Here is a 19,939-nt window from a genome sequence, read left to right as displayed (position 1 = left end):
ATGGGAGCGGGTCAAGTGCACAGGTGGTGAGATGCGATCTTGAGAGTAGAGTGGAGAGTTGATCTTCTGTAATGGTGGAGAAGTTGGTTTTGGAGGTGGAGGGCTGGGAAGTCGGGAGGAAGGGTTCTGGGGGTTGTTGACCAAAACGGTCTCTGATGCTATCAATCTTCTGCTTGAAAAATGAGGCAAAGTCTTCAGCGGAGATAAGTGGGGAGGGAGGAGGTGCTGGGTGACGGAGAATTGAAGGTGTTGAATAACTGTTTAGGGTTGTGAGACAGAGAGCATATGAGAGATGAGAAGTAGGTTTGTTTAGCTGTGGCAAGTGTGGTCGTGAAAGTAGTGAGGGACTGTTTGAATGCGATGAAGTGCTCGTTGGAGTGGGATCTTTTCCATCTGCGCTCAGCAGCCCTGGAAGCTCGCCTCAGTTCTTTGTTCAGGCTGGTATGCCAGGGCTGTCTGTTGATTTTGCGAGCTTTGGTATGTGTAAGTGGGGCAGCAGATTCCAAAGCTACAGCTATTGTGGTGTTATATAGAGCGGCAGCGTCATCCGCATTGTGTATGGAACTTATGTCTGTGAGAGGGAGGAGGGATTCAGAGAATGAATGTAGGTCAAGATGTTTAAGATTTCTGCGAGGGTGTGAAAGTTTGTGGGGTGGGGATTGTAGACATGGAGTGGAGAGAGATGAGAATGTAAGAAGGTTGTGGTCAGAAAGAGGAAGAGGTGAGTTAGAGAGGTTAGATAGGGAGCAGAGGCGGGTGAAGATGAGGTCCAGTGTGTGACCATCTTTGTGAGTGGCTACAGAAGACCATTGAGTGAGGCCGAAGGAGGAAGTGAGAGATAGAAGTTTAGTGGCAGCTGAGAGGGAAGTGTCAATGGGGATGTTGAAGTTACCCATGATAGTGGGGATGTCCGCAGAAAGGAAATGAAGTAGCCAGGTGGTGAAGTGGTCAAAGAAGGTGGTGGCTGGCCCTGGGGGTCGGTAAATGACAGCCAGTTGGAGGTTGGAGGGGGAGTAAATGCGCACAGAGTGCACCTCAAAGGAAGGGAGGGTAACAGAGGGTGGCAGTGTGATTGGTGTGAAGGAGTAGTTATCTGACAGGAGAAAACCAACTCCTCCGCCATGTTTGCTGCTGGGGCGTGGTGTGTGAGAAAGGTGGAAGCCACCGTAAGAGAGTGCAGCAGGGGAGGCTGTGTCAGAAGGGGTGAGCCAGGTTTCGGTGATGGCGAGGAAGGAAAGTTTGTTAGTAACAAAAAGATCATGGATGTAGGAAAGCTTGTTGCAGACAGAGCGAGCGTTCCACAGAGCTCCTGTTAGAGGGACTGGGGAAGCGGGGGCTGGGTGAATGGGTATAAGGTTTGAGAGGTTACAGATGGTTGTGATAGAGCGTGGATGGGAGGTAGAAATGACTGTGGGAATATGGTGAGGAGGACCAGGATTTGGAGAGATATCACCAGCAGTTAGAAGGAGCAGAGAAAGTGTTAGCAGGTGGGAGCAGGAGAGGGCATGAGGGGGCTGCCTGTGCTTTGAGACAGAGGATTGTATGTTAAGGAACAGTTCAGAGGAGGAGGTGAGATGGATGGGGAGGATTGAAGCAGAGATAAACAGTTCCTTACTTGGTGTGGGGATTGGGGGAGTTAGCAGAAAGTGAAGGATTATAGGGGTGAAAGTGAAAACAAACAGAAACATTGTTTACAGTGATTGGCCAGTTACCTTCAGTTCCAATTCAGGTTTTAATTCTAATGTAATCCACACTTTTAGGACACACTTCTAGGGATCACACTGCAGACTGAAGTCTATGCAGACTTTTGCTATGCAATATATGGAAAACTAAGTGCGTTCAGGTGTGAAGCAGAGAGGAGTGGTCTCTGCTCATCTTGGTCAGAGAATTAAGAGTGGACCAGATGCATACAATCATATGATCACAATGATATCTATAACTATGTATGTAACCCCTTTCTCATGTACAGCACCATGGAATTAATGGTGCTATATAAATAAATAATAATAATAATTCACAGCCACACTGCTCTAGGCACTAAGGTTGAATAATTAAGCCAGATGAAGACTTGTTTACACTTGCTATTATTTGCATATTTCTGATATCAATCGCTGGCACAGTTGATTCACGTAAATGACACTTGACATTGCTGCAGCTATGCACATCTGGGTCCTGGTGTGGACTGCTTCACAAGACTTGTGCTCTACTTGGCTCTACAAAGCACTTCACGCTGAATCAGAATTTGTCATCTCTGCTCCTGCTATTACAGTTCTGCAATCATAGTCTATCTGAGCTGAATCAGCTCCTGTGGGCACTGACCAAACTGCAGCTGGTAACTTTCTTCCATCTCCAGGATCTGGGTGAGTATCAGTGTAGTTTGTGTGATTTTTTACCAGCAGTCTCAGTGAATCCTATATGATGTATATACAGCAGACTCAGTGTATACTATGTTTTGTGTATACAGCAGTCTCAGTGTATCACATGTGATGTATATAAAGCAATTTCAGTTTATCCTAGTTATGTATATACAGCACTCTCAGTGTATTGTATGTGATGTATATACAGCAGAGTCTGTTTCCTATATGATGTGGACACCAATTTCAGTGAATTTTATATGATGTATACAGTAGTCTCAGTGTATCTAATGTGATGTGTGTATATGCTACGCAAGGCCAGGGTCCCACCAGCGAATCACAGCCAATGCGAGAGCATCTGATGCAATAATGACATTTCTCCATGACACTATGCTAATGACTCCATCTCTGTCAGCGGGAATCGCACTGCATTCGGGTGATATAATGAATGAGCATATAATCCCAGTAGCAGCAGGTCCAGGGACCAAGAAAAATTGTGTGGAAATGAAAAAGTGGAAGAAATTGCGTTGCTGTTGGATGGTAATAAATCCAGATAAACACTAAGACAATGTGTGATTTTTTTAATTTAGTCTATGCATTTCAAATTACCATGCTTCTTCAGGACAGAAAAACCATATACCAAATGGCAGGTTACAGCCATATATGTTGGGGAGATTAAAACAAAAAAGTGTGTCTACATTCATCTTGGGCATTTCGATATTGCAAAAAAGATTAAAGAATAAATAATGTTAATAAAAGGTTAAAAAATGTATCACTGCATATTACTCCTAAAATAAAAAGCATTAAAATTGGAAAAATAAAGATATGAATATATGTCTGTGTATTGTGGTTGTTTATTTCATTTTAAAATAATTATAATGTGGTGTAGAAATATCAGTGTACCAGAAGGACTAGAAATAAAATTATAGTGAATAAACCCGCTCCATCAGGCTCTTCATCTGTATCTATCACTCAATCTCCTCTGCGGCACTTCAACATGTCACTCACACTAATCCTGTTTAAACATGACTTCGTGAGTTGTAGCCCTGTATGTCCACTGATATTTCTACACCACATAATTATTTTAAATGAAAAAAACAACCACAATACACAGTCACACATTTATATCTTTATTTTTCTAATTTTAATGCATTTTCTGAGTAATGTGTAGTGATACATTTTTTAACCTTTTACTACCGTTATTTCTTCTTTAATCTTTGTTTGTAATATCAACGTGTCCAAGGTGATCTTTGACACATCATGTCACTTTCTTTTGGCCCCACATTTTTTTTAAAATGTCACCAGTATATTTATATGGCTGTAACCTGTCATTTGTCATATTGTTTTATGTCCTGAAGAAGGCGTATGGTACTTTGAAATGTGTAGCCAAAATTTTAAAAAAATGCACATTATCTTTTAGTGTGTACCTGGATTTGTTACCATCCACCGGCAGCGCAGATTTTTCCATTTTTTTCTTTCCACACAATTCTATGTGTGTATATACTGCAGTGTTTTGGTGTATCCTATGAGGTACAGTACAGGTCCTTCTCAAAAAATTAGCATATAGTGTTAAATTTCATTATTTACCATAATGTAATGATTACAATTAAACTTTCATATATTATAGATTCATTATCCACCAACTGAAATTTGTCAGGTCTTTTATTGTTTTAATACTGATGATTTTGGCATACAACTCCTGATAACCCAAAAAACCTGTCTCAATAAATTAGCATATTTCACCCATCCAATCAAATAAAAGTGTTTTTTAATAACAAACAAAAAAACCAACAAATAATAATGTTCAGTTATGCACTCAATACTTGGTCGGGAATCCTTTGGCAGAAATGACTGCTTCAATATGGCGTGGCATGGACACTGCTGAGATGTTATGGAGGCCCAGGATGCTTCAATAGCGGCCTTAAGCTCATCCAGAGTGTTGGGTCTTGCGTCTCTCAACTTTCTCTTCACAATATCCCACAGATTCTCTATGGGGTTCAGGTCAGGAGAGTTGGCAGGCCAATTGAGCACAGTAATACCATGGTCAGTAAACCATTTGCCAGTGGTTTTGGCACTGTGAGCAGGTGCCAGGTCGTGCTGAAAAATGAAATCTTCATCTCCATAAAGCATTTCAGCCGATGGAAGCATGAAGTGCTCCAAAATCTCCTGATAGCTAGCTGCATTGACCCTGCCCTTGATGAAACACAGTGGACCAACACCAGCAGCTGACATGGCACCCCACACCATCACTGACTGTGGGTACTTGACACTGGACTTCAGGCATTTTGGCATTTCCTTCTCCCCAGTCTTCCTCCAGACTCTGGCACCTTGATTTCCGAATGACATGCAAAATTTGCTTTCATCAGAAAAAAGTACTTGGGACCACTTAGCAACAGTCCAGTGCTGCTTCTCTGTAGCCCAGGTCAGGCGCCTCTGCCGCTGTTTATGGTTCAAAAGTGGCTTTACCTGGGGAATGCGGCACCTGTAGCCCATTTCCTGCACACGCCTGTGCACGGTGGCTCTGGATGTTTCCACACCAGACTCGGTCCACTGCTTCCTCAGGTTCCCCAAGGTCTGGAATCGGTCCTTCTCCACAATCTTCCTCAGGGTCCGGTCTCTTCTTCTCGTTGTACAGGGTTTTCTGCCACATTGTTTCCTTCCAACAGACTTACCATTGAGGTGCCTTGATACAGCACTCTGGGAACAGCCTATTTGTTGAGAAATTTCTTTCTGGGTCTTACCCTCTTGCTTGAGGGTGTCAATGATGGCCTTCTTGACATCTGTCAGGTCGCTAGTCTTAAGGCCCTGTCACACATAGCGACGCTTGAGCGATTCCGACAACGATACGACCTGTCAGGGATCGCTCAAGCGTCGCTATGTGGTCGCTGGTGAGATGTCACACAGTGCGATCTCCCCAACGACGCAGCAGCGATGCGGCGAACTGTAGCGACCTGTAGCGACCTGTAGAACGATGCTATTTCATGATGATTCAATGGGACGTCCTGTCAGCGAGGTCGTTGGTAAGGTGTCAAACACAGCGATGTGTGCTACCCAGCGGGACCTCAACGATCAAAAAATGGCCCAGGCCATTCCGACACGACCAGCGATCTCACAGCAGGGGCCTGATCGCTGCTACGTGTCACACATAGCGAGATCGCTACTGAGATCGCTGTTGCGTCACAAAACTTGTGACTCAGCAGCGATCTCGCTAGCGATCTCGCTGTGTGTGACGGGGCCTTTACCCATGATGGGGGTTTTGAGTAATGAACCAGGCAGGGAGTTTATAAAAGCCTCAGGTATCTTTTGCATGTGTTTAGAGTTAATTAGTTGATTCAGAAGATTAGGGTAATAGGTCGTTTAGAGAACCTTTTCTTGATATGCTAATTTATTGAGACAGGTTTTTTGGGTTATCAGGAGTTGTATGCCAAAATCATCAGTATTAAAACAATAAAAGACCTGACAAATTTCAGTTGGTGGATAATGAATCTATAATATATGAAAGTTTAATTGTAATCATTACATTATGGTAAATAATGAAATTTAACACTATATGCTAATTTTTTGAGAAGGACCTGTATATATATAGCAAGGTTTCAGTGTATCCTATGAAGTGCAGAATATATACAGCGAGGTCTCAGTATATCCTATGCGAATTACGGTATATACAGCCGTCTTAGTGTATTCTATGTGATGCATGTACAGGAGTCTCAGTGTATCCCCCCCAATACCTCCGCATTGGTGTTTTTATTGTTTTCTAGGTCTGGAAACCTATGGGCATATAAATATTACCCCTCAATGACCCGTTTAAAAGGGGTTATCTAAAGTTTCAAACTCATAAGTAAGGGTTAATTTGCCTATTGCTGGGTGTCTGGCCACTGGAACCCCCACTGAATCTGTGGCATGTGAATGGAGCATTGGTTGATCATGCACACATCCACTCTATTCACAGTCAGGATCGGTGGGGATTCCAGAGGTCAGACAGCCAACTATTGGGAAGTTATCGCCAATCCTATACCTAGTCCCATAGTGGTAGCACTTAGGATTAGAATCGGAATGCTAATTTTAAAACATTGCAGTTTTAAACAGTAATGCATTAATTTTATGTTACCTTTAAATATTTTCCAACATATTTTAGATATCAATTTGTAAACCCCAAGAGGATGGATGTTATTTGGATACTTCTGGTTCTACTGTTGGGTCTCTTCAGTATTGAGTTCATGAAACTTCGTCAATCTGCTGCTTTTCTGCCCCCTGGACCAACTCCGCTACCTCTCATTGGAAATCTTTTTACAATCAAATTTCAGCTTCATCATAGGACACTAATGAAGGTACTTGTATATGTCATTGCTCACCAGAATATGCTAGAGACCATCCTTGCTTGGAATTCAGAGGCTGACTACCACGTGTAAGCACATGTAGAAACAAAGAATTTTTCCGGCACAGGAGTCCTTTTCTTAAAAAATAATTTTCTTTATTCAGACATCTTCATCAGTAAAAACAGTACATACAGGGGGGGTACCCCTAGTGCCTGAAGCAATTCAGACCCGTTAAAAACGGTCCTTTCTCAAAGGCATACAAACATGCATGCAAACATGCATTCAACTTCGTGCCTTCTAGATGGTAAAATTACCCCCTAGAAAATATATATGCACTAGAAAACAGTGTCCACATTTTTCACCTAGAAAGTAATAATGTCCCATGTGCACGTTTGATGGCCATTGTACTGTGAGTGCCCCTATAACAAATTAGCTTTCTAAGTACCCACTTAACATCTACTAATATTCCCTGAGTCCCCAATGTACAACTACTCTATATACTACTGATGGGCATACTGCTCCCATACATACTGCTCCCATATATATAAAGGTGGCAGATGAGGTTTAACAATGATAAATGTAAGGTTATACACATGGGAAGAGGGAATCAATATCACCATTACACACTGAACGGGAAACCACTGGGTAAATCTGACAGGGAGAAGGACTTGGGGATCCTAGTTAATGATAAACTTACCTGGAGCAGCCAGTGCCAGGCAGCAGCTGCCAAGGCAAACAGGATCATGGGGTGCATTAAAAGAGGTCTGGATACACATGATGAGAGCATTATACTGCCTCTGTACAAATCCCTAGTTAGACCGCACATGGAGTACTGTGTCCAGTTTTGGGCACCGGTGCTCAGGAAGGATATAATGGAACTAGAGAGAGTACAAAGGAGGGCAACAAAATTAATAAAGGGGATGGGAGAACTACAATACCCAGATAGATTAGCGAAATTAGGATTATTTAGTCTAGAAAAAAGACGACTGAGGGGCGATCTAATAACCATGTATAAGTATATAAGGGGACAATACAAATATCTCGCTGAGGATCTGTTTATACCAAGGAAGGTGACGGGCACAAGGGGGCATTCTTTGCGTCTGGAGGAGAGAAGGTTTTTCCACCAACATAGAAGAGGATTCTTTACTGTTAGGGCAGTGAGAATCTGGAATTGCTTGCCTGAGGAGGTGGTGATGGCGAACTCAGTCGAGGGGTTCAAGAGAGGCCTGGATGTCTTCCTGGAGCAGAACAATATTGTATCATACAATTATTAGGTTCTGTAAAAGGATGTAGATCTGGGGATTTATTATGATGGAATATAGGCTGAACTGGATGGACAAATGTCTTTTTTCGGCCTTACTAACTATGTTACTATGTTACTATACAGTTTAATACACCCACAGTTCCTCTATACACAATGTGATGTTCCCACCACTGCCCTCTACACAGTACAGTGGTTCCACAGCTCCACTATACACAGTACGGTGGTTCCACAGCTCCACTATACACAGTACGGTGGTTCCACAGCTCCACTATACACAGTACGGTGGTTCCACAGCTCCACTATACACAGTACGGTGGTTCCACAGCTCCACTATACACAGTACGGTGGTTCCACAGCTCCACTACACACAGTACAGTGGTTCCACAGCTCCACTATGCACAGTATGGTGGTCCCAGAGCTTCACTATACACAGTACGGTGGTCCCAGCCCAGAGCTCCACTATACACAGTATGATGGGCCCACAACTTCACTATACACAGTATGGTGGTTCCACCGCTCCCCAATACACAGTACGGCGGTTCCACAGCTCCATTATACACAGTACGGTAGTTCCACAGCTCCACTATACACAGTAAGGTGGTTCCACAGCTCCACTATACACAGTACGGTGGTTCCACAGCTCCACTATACACAGTACGGTGGTTCCACAGCTCCATTATACACAGTACGGTGGTTCCACAGCTCCACTATACACAGTACGGTGGTTCCACAGCTCCACTATACACAGTACGGTGGTTCCACAGCTCCACTATAAACAGTACGGTGGTTCCACAGCTCCACAATACACAGTACGGTGGTTTCACAGCACCACTATACACAGTACGGTGGTTCCACAGCTCCACTATAAACAGTACGGTGGTTCCACAGCTCCACAATACACAGTACGGTGGTTTCACAGCACCACTATACACAGTACATTGGTTGCACAGCTCCACTATGCACAGTATGGTGGTCCCAGAGCTCCACTATACACAGTATGATGGGCCCACAACTTCACTATACACAGTATGATGGTTCCGCAGCTCCCCAATACACAGTACGATGGTTCCACAGCTCCTCTGATTGTATAATGGCCCCCACATTAGTCCCCAAACTGTATAATGGTCCCCACATTAGCTCCCAAACTATACAGTATAATGCTCCCCCACATTAGTTCCCAAATTGTATAATTGTCCCAGCATTAGCCCCAAAACTGTACAATGCCCGCCACATTAGCCCCAATCTGTATAATGACCCCCACACATTAGCTCCCAAACTGTATAATGGCCCCCGAATTAGTCCCCAAACTATATAATGCCCTCCGACATTAGTTTGCAAACTGGATAATGGCCCGTGCATTAGCCCCAGCTGTATAATGGTCCCTGCATTAGTCCACAAGTTATATAGTGGTTGCTGAAATAGTCCCTAAAATGTATGAGGGCCCCACACAGTTTCGGGGTTTCTCACACTATGTATAAGGTTCCCCCATTGTTTATGATGCCTCCACATCACACCACAAGTTTAAATTTTTAAAAAAATCATATACTCATCTAACCCAGGATCTTTACAAGTCTAGCGGCAAGGCAACGCGCTGCATAGCGCTGATTCCCGCACCAAACGTCAGAGTCCCAGCGCAGTGCAATGATGGCAATGCGCCAGGACTCTGACAGCATGCGTTGCTCTGTAGACCTGAGGCATAAAGCGATCTGTGGCCTACAGAACAGAGTGCGGTGGTGCAGAGAGATCTACCACAGGGCTTAACTGTATATGCACATTATACGTGCTGATTAAGAGCAGTGTAGGTCTGAGTGGGAACCCCTGAGCTTGGGGCACAGTGTAACCATCCACTCTGCCCCCCAGTAGCTACACTACTGTATACTGTGGCTACAGACATCTGATATTACACCAGTCACATATTTCCCTGCATACAACATCCAATGAGTAGTAGCAGAATGTAGAAAAAAAAGTGACGTTCCAGCTCCTTAAAATTAGTGATTCTTTATCCATTTAAAAGTTTCTTCATCTTAATAATTCCTTGCACAAACAGGAATGCATACTGGTGAAAAAGAAGAGTTAATGCGACGCGTTTCGATCTGATACGATCTTAGTCATTGCATAGCTGTGTGTTGGCCAAGATTGTTCTTTTCTAATGTTCACTGGCCACTCACAAGAGCTATAATGGTCACCTGACTCTCCCGAAAGGCCCTGATCGGGATTTCTCCCCAAGACTACTCAGGCGACATATAATCTAATTGTTAAAAAAACACATAAAATATTTTAACAACACCATTAAAAAATAAGAACAAAAACAAGAGAACTTTAACAATAATGATGCATTAGCAATAATGATACATTATTTCGTTCTTCCTATTGAGGCCACATGGATATCTGGTTTGTAAATTATAAATCCAGAATGCTTCTCTGGTAGGTAGGCGTCTTTTTATATCTCCTCCCGCTGAGGAGTTTTTACCTGCTTTATGCCTTGAATTGACATTGAGGAGATATCACCTTCATGATGTGTAGAAAAGTGTTTGGCTACCGCCGAGACATTGCGACTAGTTGCATTACTAATGCCTATGTCTCTTAAATGTACCGATACTCTAGTTTTTAATTTTCTTGTTGTGCATCCTATATATGATACATGACATACTGTACAATCATATGAAGAGGAAAAGGAGCACTTGGACTCCTGAGCGTGCATCCTCTATCCGAGTGCTGGTGGTGGACTTTTTCTATATACTGTACAATCAATCTTATACACTACACTTGGTATGGCAATTAATAAACGCTTTGATATAATAAGTTTTTGATTCATCCGCATTTGTAAAGGTTTTACTATTCTTGGCAGATAAACAAGTGCTGTAAGCAGAAACGCCACATTTAAAAAATCCCTTACATTCCAGCCATGTTTTTGATATGGGCTTGGATACAAATAAACCTGGGGATATCATACTCCCAATGGTTGGCGCTCTTCTAGCCATCACATTGATACCATCTTTTAATATCTTTAAGAGCGCATCATCCTCATATAATATGGGCAATCTCTTTTGAACTATGTTTTTTATATCTTTAATCTGGGAACTAAATTGAAAACATATGTATGGTTTTTTCTTTCTCTTTTCTTTTTCCCATTTATTTATTTTATCTGGCACCAAAAGGTTCTCTCTTAATTTATTATCCACTATTTTTTGTGCCCTTTTTAAAGCCCAATTTTTTTAAATTTCTTATTTAAATCCTCAAATTCTTCATTTCTTTCTGCCTCCCTACTGCAATTTCTCTTTAACCTTGTATATTCCCCTACCGGTATAGATTTCATCGTGTGCTTGGGCTGACTACTTTTTGCATGTAGGACAGTATTCCCACTTAAGGGTTTAATATGCGTTTTACTCACTATAGTCTGATCCACTACCCCAATTAGCTCCAAATACAAAAATGATATTTGATGATTATCCTGTTTATGGGTAAATCTGATGCCATACTCATTAGTATTAATATAATTGATGAAATCCGGTATGGCAGACACATCACCCCCCAAATAATTAGGGTGTTGTCCATGTATCTGCCATACCAGACCAAACAATCTGCAAACGGATTGCCAGCAGAATAAATATATTTGCGTTCCCAATAAGCCATGGTTAAATTAGCTAAAGATGGGGAGTATTTAGCTCCCATAGGAAAACCTGTCTTTTGTTTGTACAACACATTGTCAAAAGAGAAAATATTATGTTTCAACAGAAAGAAAGTTACTTGTAATACAAAGTCAATAAGATCCTGTGTGTATTGGCTATAATTCTCCAGATGGTGTTGTAAAGCTTTCATAGCTAAATCATGTGGTATGCACGTATATAACGATATCACATCGCAGCATAACCACGAGAAGTCCTTTTGCCAAATTTTACTGGAGAAAGTTTTTAAAACTTCTCTCGAGTCTTTGATATATCCGGGTAATTTAACTACCAGGGGCTGCAGAATTGAGTCCACCCACTCACATAGATGCTCATTCATCGATCCCATGCCCGATACAATCGGTCTCATTACCGGCAGTCCATCTCCCTTATGTACTTTGGGTAGTCCATAGAGTATCGGCAATTGTGGATGCCGGATATACAGATAGTCAGCCTGTTTTTTATTAAGGACTCCCAAGCTTAAACCCTCATTTATAATGATATTAATTTCTTTATTATATTTTCTTGAGGGATTGCTACTTAGATTTTCATAAGTTTCTTCATCTTTTAGCAGATCCAAAATTTTGTCTCTATAATCATTTGTGTTCAGGATAATTATCATGCCCCCCTTGTCACTCTTTTTAATAATAATATTTTTCATTCCCTTTAATTCTTGAAGGGCTTTCCTTTGCTTGTACGAAAGATTATTGTTTTTATTATTATTTATTCCTTCTTGTTGATTGTCCTTCAATGATTTCAAATCTTTCTCTATCATCTCCTGAAATTTGTCCATACACTCTGCCCTAGATTGTATGGGGTAAAAATAAGGATTTTTTGCATTAAAAGTTTCAGACTGATCGACGTGTGCGTTTTCCTTCGTCTCCTCTGAGGATAAACTTTGCAGACAAATAAGCGCCAATTGTTCCTTAACCCCTTAGTGACAGAGCCAAATTTTTGAAATCTGTCCAGTGTCACTTTATGTGGTAATAACTCTGCAATGCTTCAACAAATCCCAGTGATTTTGAGATTGTTTTTTCGTGACACATTATACTTTATGATAATGGTAAATTTAGGTCAATATGTTTTGTGTTTATTTATAAAAAATATAAAATATTTGAGAAAAATGTAAAAAATTAGCAATTTTCAAACTTTGAAAGATTATCCCTTTAATCCAGATGGCCATACCACAGCAAACCATTAATAAATAACATTTCCCACATGTCAGCTTTACATCAGCACCATTTGTAAAATGTTATTTTATTTTGTTTGCATTTTACGAGGATTAAAAATGTAGCAGCAATTTTTCATTTTTTTCAAGGAAATTTACAAAATTTATTTTTTTAGGGACTTATCCATGTTTGAAGTGACTTTAAGGGTCTCATATTTTGGGAAACCCCCAAACGTGATACCATTTTAAAAACAGCACCCCCAGACATATTGAAAACTGCAGTCAGGTAGTTTATTAACTCTTCAAGTGCTTTACAGGAATTAATGCAAAGTGGCATGATAGGAATGAAAATGTGTATTTTTACCACCTAAATGTCTGTAACTTCTGAACAGATTACTACAGCAATCAGACTCTAAGGCCGCTATTTGGTCATGAATTGCCATGGCAAACATCAGGACCACAAAATTAAGATCTGAGGCCACCAATTTGATTAAATAGGAAGCCCCCACACTCTGTTAACCATTTATAATGATGTAGTCACTATTGACAGCAGCATATAAGGGGTTAAACAGAGTTGGACGGTGCAAACACTGATCGTGGCTGATGCAGCAAGTTGTCAGTTATAGTGGACAGCCGACAGCAGCTGGATTGTCACCTGTATGGGGAGGCTATTCTCTTATATCTCAGGTCAGTTAAAAGACGTATTGGCGGTCGTTAAGGGGTTAAAGTCCAAATTTCCATATTCATTGTCTCCATGTCTATCAAACCTTACTATTGCTTCTTCCTCATCTGATGCAAAGTGTTTTTTATGGTCAAATTTCAGATAAATTTATTTATGTCCATGATGGTCATGAAAAGATTGAATTGAGTGTCAGGCACAAAATTAAGCCCCAATGATAATACACTTAGCTAATCTTTTGATCTTTTGTTAATTCCTGCGATGACAAATTCACTACATTGCATTTGGTTAACCCCTTAGTGACAGAGCCAATTTGGTACTTAATGACTGAGCCAATTTTTACAATTCTGACCACTGTCACTTTATGAGGTTATAACTCTGGAACACTTTAACAGATCTCGCCGATTCAGAGATTGTTTTTTCGTGACATATTGTACTTCATGTTAGTGGTAACATTTCTTCGATATTACTTGCGATTATTTATGAAAAAAACGGAATTATGGCGAAATTTTTTAAAATAGATATGTGACACAAAATAGTTAATAAATAACATTTCCCACATGTCTACTTTACATCAGCACAATTTTGGAAACAACATTTTTTTTTGTTAGGGAGTTATAAGGGTTAAAAGTTGACCGGCAATTTCTCATTTTTACAACACCATTTTTTTTTAGGGACCACATCACATTTGGAGTCATTTTGAGGGGTCTATATGATAGAAAATAACCAAGTTTGACACCATTCTAAAAACTGCACCCCTCAAGGTGCTCAAAACCACATTCAAGAAGTTTATTAACTCTTTACGTGCTTCACAGGAACTGAAACAATGTGGAATTAAAAAATGAACATTTAACTTTTTTTTGCAAACATTTTACTTCAGAACCATTTTATTTATTTTCAAAAGTGTAAAAACAGAAATTTAACCCTAAATTTTGTTGTGCAATTTCTCTTGAATACGCTGATGTCCCATATGTGGGGGTAAACCACTGTTTGGGCGCACCGCAGAGCGTGAAAATGAAGGAGCGCCATTTGACTTTTTCAATGCAGGATTGGCTGGAATTGAGATTGGATGCCATGTCACTGTTAGAGAGCCCCTGATGTGCCTAAACAGTGGAAACCCCCCACAAGTGACACCATTTTGGAAATTAGACCCCTTAAGGAACTTATCTAGATGTGTGGTGAGCACTTTGAACCCCCAAGTGCTTCACAGAAGTTTATAACGTAGAGCCGTGAAAATAAAAAATCACATTTGTTTACACAAAAATGATCTTTTCGCCCACAAATTCTTATTTTCACAAGGGTAACCGGAGAAATTGCTAAACAACTTTTGTGGTCTAATTTCTCCTGAGTACATCGATACCCCATATGTGGGGGTAAACCTCTGTTTGGGCGCACCGCAGAGCTTGGAAGAGAAGGAGTGCCATTTTACTTTTTCAATGCAGAATTGGCTGGAATTGAGATCGGACGCCATGTTGCGTTTGGAGAGCCTCTGATGTGCCTAATCAGTGGAAACCCCCCACAAGTGACACCATTTTGGAAACTAGACCCCTTAAGGAACTTATCTAGATGTGTGGTGAGCGCTTTAACCCCCAGGTGCTTCACAGAAGTTTATAACGTAGAGCCGTGAAAATAAAAAATTGCATTTTTTCTACAAAAATGATCATTTTGCCCCCAAATTTTATTTTCACAAGGGTAATAGGAGAAATTAGACCACAAAGGTTGTTATGCAATTTCTCCTGAGTATGTCGATACCCCAAATGTGGGGGTAAACCACTGTTTGGGCTCACCGCAGAGCTTGGAAGAGAAGGAGTGCCGTTTTACTTTTTCAATGTAGAATTGGCTGGAATTGAGATCAGACGCCATGTCGCGTTTGGAAAGCCCCTGATGTGCCTAAACAGTGGAAACCCCCCACAAGTTACCCCATTTTGGAAACTAGACCCCCCCAAGGAACTTATCTAAATGTGTGGTGAGAACTTTGAATGCACAAGTGATTCACAGAAGTTTATAATATAATACAGAGTCGTGAAAATAAAAAATATTTTTTTTCCACAAAAAAAAATTTTTTAGCCCCCAAGTTTTTATTTTCACAAGGGTAACAAGAGAAATTGGATGCCAAAAGTTGTTGTCCAATTTGTCCTGAGTATGCTGGTACTCCATATGTGGGGGTAAACGACTGTTTGGGCGCACGGCAGAGCTCGGAAGGGAAGGAGCGCCGTTTTGCAATGCAGACTTTGATAGAATGGTCTACGGGCGTTATGTTGCGTTTGCAGAGCCCCTGGTGTACCTAAACAGTAGAAACCCCCCACAAGTGACCCCATTTTGGAAACTAGACCCTCTCCCCCCCAAGGAACTTATCTAGATGTGTGGTGAGAACTTTGAGTGCCCAAGTGCTTCACAGAAGTTTATAATGCAGAGTCGTGAAACTAACTTCGGAGAGTCAGGTGACCATTATAGCTCTTGTGAGTGGCCAGTGAACATTAGAAAAGAACAATCTTGGCCAACACACAGCTATGCAATGACTAAGATCATATCAGATCAAAACGCATCACATTAACGCTTCTTTTTCACCAGTATACATTCCTGTTTGTGCAAGGAATTATTAAGATGAAGAAACTTTTAAATGGATAAAGAATCACTAATTTTAAGAAGCTGAAACGTCACATTTTTTTTCTACCTTCTGCTACTACTCGTCCTGGTCATAAATGGAGTTCCATGCACCTGCGGTGATCGGTGAGCTGGCTGTGGCTCTTGTAGCCCTTTATTTATTTGATTGCATACAACATCCAATGTCTGTTCACACAGCATATTATATCCCTGATATATGCTATACTATATGTACAGACATCGGATGTGATACACAGGATTATATGTCATGCTATATATTACACTATGTATATAGACATCAGATCTTATATCATCACACATTATCCTGTAAATAAGATCAGATGCCTGTGCACATAGTGTAGGATATATGTAACATAGTAACATAGTTATTAAGGTTGAAGGAAGACTTTAAGTCCATCTAGTTCAACCCATAGCCTAACCTAACATGCCCTAACACAGAGGTGTCAAACTGCATTCCTCGAGGGCCGCCAACAGGTCATGTTTTCAGGATTTCCTTAGCATTCCACAAGGTGCTGGAATCATTCTGTGCAGGTGATTAAATTATCACCTGTGCAATACAAGGAAATCCTGAAAACATGACCTGTTGGCGGCCCTCGAGGAATGCAGTTTGACACATCTGCCCTAACATGTTGATGCAGAGGAAGGCAAAAAAAAAACATGTGGCAAACCGTAAGCTCCACTTTGGGGGAAGAAAATTCCTTCCCGACTCCACATACGGCAATCAGACTAGTTCCCTGGATCAACGCCCTATCAAGGAATCTAGTATATATACCCTGCAACATTATGCTTTTTAATAAAGGTATTCAATCACCTCTTAAATTTAAGTACTGAATCACTCATTACAACATCATAAGGCAGAGAGTTCCATAGTCTCACTGCTCTTACAGTAAAGAATCCGCTTCTGTTATTATGCCTAAACCTTCTTTCCTCCAGACGTAGAGGATGCCCCCTTGTCCCTGTCTCAGGTCTATGATTCAAAAGATTATCAGAAAGGTCTTTGTACTGTCCCCTCATATATTTATACATTAAAATAAGATCACCCCTTAGCCTTCGTTTTTCCAAACTAAATAGCCCCAAGTGTAATAACCTATCTTGGTATTGCAGACCCCCCAGTCCTCTAATAACCTTGGTCGCTCTTCTCTGCACCCGCTCTAGTTCAGCTAGGTCTTTCTTATACACCGGAGACCAGAACTGTGCACAGTATTCTAAGTGTGGTTGAACTAGTGACTTGTATAGAGGTAAAATTATGTTCTCCTCATGAGCATCTATGCCTCTTTTAATGCATCCCATTATTTTATTTGCCTTTGTAGCAGCTGTCTGACATTGGCCACTAAATGTGAGTTTGTCATCCACCCATACTCCCAGGTCTTTTTCATTGACGGTTTTCCCAGAGTTTTAGAATTAAAGGGAACCTGTCACCCCGTTTTTTCAGTACGAGATAAAAATACTGTTAAATAGGGCCTGAGCTGTGCGTTACTATAGTGTATTTTGTGTACCCTGATTCCCCACCTATGCTGCCGAAATAACTTACCAAAGTCGCCGTTTTCGCCTGTCAATCAGGCTGGTCAGGTCAGATGGGTGTGGCGACATAGCTGTTTCTTCCCCCAGATCTTGCATATCTTTCCATTGGTGGCGTAGTGGTTTGCGCATGCCCATCTTCCAAATCCACTGGGCAGGAGAAGAAAAAACGCGCGATCGGCGTTATTTCCCTGGTGATCTGTGGGGGCGGCCATCTTCCTGAGGCCGCGCGTGCGTATATGGAGTCCTCTGCTGCCCGGGGCTTCAGGAAAATGGCCGTGGGATGCCGCGCGTGCGCAGATGGAGATTGCGGCGGCCATTTTCCTGAAGCCGAGATGCCAAGATTCCGTCAACTGATCACTGCTGGTGTCAATATTGATGGCCTATTATAAGGATAGGATATCAATATTAAATCATCAAATAAACAAATAGATGTTTAGTGCATATGATGTGCAAAGAAAGAGCTAATACACAATGCTGCCAGCAAAAATTCTTGTATAGCTATTATGGCAGCACGGTGCCTTAGTGGTTAGCGCTGTATATGGTGGCTTAAGTTAGTGCTTTGCACTGTATATAGTGGCTCAGTAGTCACCACAACAGCTTTGTAGCACTGGGGTCTGGGGTTCAAATCCCAATAAGGATGACATCTGCAGAGTTTCTATGTTCTCCCCGTGTTTGTGTGGGTTTTCTACGACACTCAAAAGACCTACTAATAGGATGTTTACATTGTGAGACCAAATGGGGACAGTGTTGATGATACATGTAAAGTGCTGTGGAGTTAATAGCATAATATCAATGAATAAATATTCTTCTTAATATTATGTCACAATACCAGGATCTGAGGATCTTCTGTTTTGAGGTCAAGAGCTCTCTGATGCGATGTTGCTGCCTGTATCGCCGTCTTTCTCTTTTGACACTGCAGTGTGGTGGACAAGAGAGCATTAACTGATTAACAACAAGTATGGTGTCTATGTACTAACTGAACTATAAACTCTCCCCATACCATGTCCAGCAGACACTGTAGGATTACTATATGGACTTTATCATTCTATTACTGATACTGTATAATAGCCACATATGATGCTCCATACTGTATAATTGTAATGACCAGAGGTCCGAATATGATCCAGTGAGTCACAAACCAAGACCAAGGCAGAAATCTCCAACGGTATTTACTCAAAGGCAAAATAATCAAGGTAATATGGAGAATATTAAGGCAGATACACCCCAAAGATACACTAGCTCAGCAGCAGCTGAAATCACTGTGCCACTCCAAGGTCTCCTGAGAACTGTATACTACAACAGACTAGTAAGAAATTTACCTAACAGGCAACTAAAAACAGGAACAATTGTAAATTGAATGTAGTGTTATTAAGGGAGCCCCTGGAATGGCACATTGAGTGTAACTTACACAACTCTAATATAAGATACACCTCTAAAGTAACAACTTAACACTCTGAGCAGAGATACCCGGGTATCTATAACTATGGTACCGTATCCTGAGATAGATTTCCTCTCAGGCAGGAATCCGCACAGGCTGTAGCCAGTCCATATCTTCAGCGCCAATAAGTTACAGCAAGCTCCTCTTGTCTTGTCGGCCGATGCCGAGCCCAAACGCCGGGGACTTAGTTAGTGGTCTCACGATGTTGTCTCTGCTTCTGTAGCTCCTAGGAATGCTTCCACGACAATCCGTCCGTCTCTGTATCAGCCGTCTGTCCAGACTTGTTTCTCCACTCAATGCACAGGGAATCCACAGACTTCCAAATTCGTACTGGGTTCTTAGTAAAGTCTCAGTCTTTTCTTAGATAAAGGGTTAGCTCTTCTCCAGGAAACGTTAGCAACACAAGTCTCTCACAGAGTTAAACAAAAGGTTAGCTCTTCTCCAGGGGAACGTTAGCAACAAAAAGTCTCTCAAAAGCTTCTTTTCCTCCAAAAACACTTGCAGTAAATCCACACAGTCTCTTTTTTTAAGATCTCACAGCAGCTACTCCTTTGCTTCCCGCCTTTTCTCTCTCAGCTCTCACTTCCTAGTTTCACTTTACACATGAGACACTGGACCCCACCCCCCAGCACACATTGTCTCTGGGAGTTTTGCACGGTCTGTCTTCTGCTGCAACAGGCAAAAACCACAGGGTCCTAGTGCCCTCTCAGTGGGACTACAGTTCACCCTCTTACATGCCACCCCACTAGAGGTTGGCGTCCTCGACATACCTCCCCACTCAAATTCATCTTGAGCATATTGCTGAGGCGGTATTCCTGCCGTAGATCGTGTAGTTCTCCTGAGTCCTACATCAACAGGTGCAACCTTAGAGGGAGCTAGAGTCTCTTCCGTGGTCGTGTTAGTGGGCGT

General features: G+C 41.6%; 1 pseudogene; it reads left to right on the top strand.

Annotated features, from left to right (window-relative positions):
* The first annotated feature begins 2,160 nt into the window (after nt 1–2,160).
* The window catches only part of LOC138638021 (cytochrome P450 2J2-like), a 151,895-nt pseudogene continuing 134,116 nt past the window's right edge, over nt 2,161–19,939 (top strand).

This window comes from Ranitomeya imitator, chromosome 5 (assembly GCF_032444005.1).
Source record: "Ranitomeya imitator isolate aRanImi1 chromosome 5, aRanImi1.pri, whole genome shotgun sequence".
Lineage (NCBI taxonomy): Eukaryota > Metazoa > Chordata > Amphibia > Anura > Dendrobatidae > Ranitomeya > Ranitomeya imitator.
This window is presented reverse-complemented; position numbering and strand designations above follow the sequence as displayed.